This window comes from Miscanthus floridulus, chromosome 2, assembly GCF_019320115.1.
Source record: "Miscanthus floridulus cultivar M001 chromosome 2, ASM1932011v1, whole genome shotgun sequence".
NCBI lineage: Eukaryota > Viridiplantae > Streptophyta > Magnoliopsida > Poales > Poaceae > Miscanthus > Miscanthus floridulus.
In genome coordinates, this window is record NC_089581.1 from 39,783,150 (window position 1) to 39,785,369 (window position 2,220).

A 2,220-nucleotide genomic window follows, 5' to 3' on the forward strand; every position below is an offset into this window, starting at 1 on the left:
CAAACAGAAAATTTCAGAGGATTTTAATTACACTGGTCCTGTTGTGCACAATAAAATACAAATGGAAAGCTCTTACACTTGTAAATGTTTACTACGTGTCCAAACAGCCCCTTAGCTGGTTTTACGTGTCGCTAAACTTTAGCGTGTCGGTTACGTACCCGTAACCGTAACTGATAAGTGATAACAGACTCTTGGCCAAATTAAAACCCCTTCCTTCTCCCCCGCCCAGATCCCAGATCAGTCGGAACGCCGTCCTCCCAGCTGACCTCGATCCCGCCGAGATGTTGCCACCGACTAGGGAGCAGGCAGCGGGATCTGCCACTTCTTCACCCGGCAGCGCTACGCCGGCGACGGGAGCGAGTCGTCCGGGCGTCGCCGCCGCCGCAGGGGCGACGACCTACAACAAGAGGAGCCACGTCGACGCCTTCGGCAGCACCGACGACTACGAGGAGATGTGCTGCCTCGGCAAGGGCGCGTTCGGCGCCGTCGCCAAGGCGCGGCACCGCGTCACCGGCGAGACCGTCGCCATCAAGCGCATCACCGAGCCCGACGGCGGCGGTCCCGAGGAGCTGCTGCGGGAGGCGCGCCTACACGAGGCGTGCGGGGGCCACCCGTTCATCGTCGGCGTCCACGGCCTCGTGCGCGATCCGGCCACCACGGAGCTCCGCCTCGTCATGGAGTGCGTCGGTGGGCCAAGCATCAAGAAGTTCCTCCGTGCTCAGCGCCGCCGCGGCGGCCTGCCGCTCCCGGAGGCCACGGTGCGCACCATCATGTGGCAGCTGCTGACGGGCGCCGAGAAGATGCACGAGGAACGCATCATCCACCGCGACATCAAGCCCGACAACATCCTCATCAGCGACGATGGCAAGGCCGTCAAGATCTGTGACTTTGGGCTCGCCATGTCCATGTCCGAGGCGTCAACGTACGAGCCGGACGGCACGCTGTGGTACATGGCGCCCGAGGTGCTGCTGGAGAAGCCCGACTGCGACGCGCTCGTCGATACCTGGTCGCTGGGATGTGTCATGGCTGAGCTCATCAATGGCCAGGTGCTATTCGAGGATGGCCGCGACGAGGAAGGACAGGCCCGCTCGATCTTCGACGTGCTCGGCTACCCAGACGACAGTACTTGGCCGTGGTTCTCGTCCACGCCGTTCGCCACCGAACTGCTGCCGATACTAGACGACGTGCATCATGACAACCACTTACGCAAGATGTTCCCTGAGGCAGTGCTGTCCCAGCAAGGATTCGAGGTCCTTAATGGCCTCCTGACGTGCAACCCCGACAAGCGGCTCACGGCGACCGCCGCGCTCAAACACCCATGGTTTGCCAAGGTTCGACGCGATGGAGCTGCTCAGGAACGAAGAGGTGGAATCGGCGTTGCCCAAGAAGCAGCTGCTCGTCGCTCCACTGCTCCAGCGGTGTGTGTAACCTGATGAAAGAGTCCTTCGATTTTTGGATGTAAAGAACTAAAGATCTGATCAGTCTATTCAAACGAGCAGGTCATATAATCGCTTATGTAATGTTGAGACGTACTGTAAATTGCATTATTATCGAATCGATTTCTGAGAAGAAATTTACTGGTCCTTTTGTCTGTGCTCTGCCGTGAACATCTCAGCTGAATCTACAGCATCTCTGAATTTTGGTAGTCCAGATTCCTGAATCGAAACAATATGTACATGCCGTTCTGTTGTGTATATATGCATATAATAGTAGTACCAGATTCATTGGTGACGGTGTCTGCTGGCAAGCAGCGATATGGGTTCAGACACCCGAACATCGATGCTTTTATCACGCTTTAAAAACATGATTACATAACATAACAGCAATCATATAGATCAAAACTCTGTATTCAAATTGCGCTCAACAGATTTCTGGAACTTCTGTATTCAAAATTGCGCTCAACATATTTCTGAAACTTCTGTAACGCAGAAGTTACTGAATTTGAGTTTTTGTAATTCAAACATTCAGTTAGATGTGTTCTTCCAGAAGTCTCGGTATACCAATGACTTTGCTTGATGAATGGCTGCTGAACATGGACAACACTTTGCAGTTCTGTAGACAGCATGTGGTGTCGATCTGCTTCAGTTTAGCACATTCTTTCTTAATAACAGCAACTGAGCATCCATGGTTTGGTTCAAAACCAAAAACACCATGATTACTAAATTATTATACTCTATGACAAACTTTGTTTTGTATAGATTTCTGGCATTCCTGCAACTT

At 53.0% G+C, this 2,220-nt stretch overlaps 1 pseudogene; it reads left to right on the forward strand.

Annotated features, from left to right (window-relative positions):
• The first annotated feature begins 281 nt into the window (after nt 1-281).
• On the forward strand, nt 282-1,428 carry LOC136536388 (putative cyclin-dependent kinase F-2; annotated as a pseudogene).
• Nucleotides 1,429-2,220: the final 792 nt, after the last annotated feature.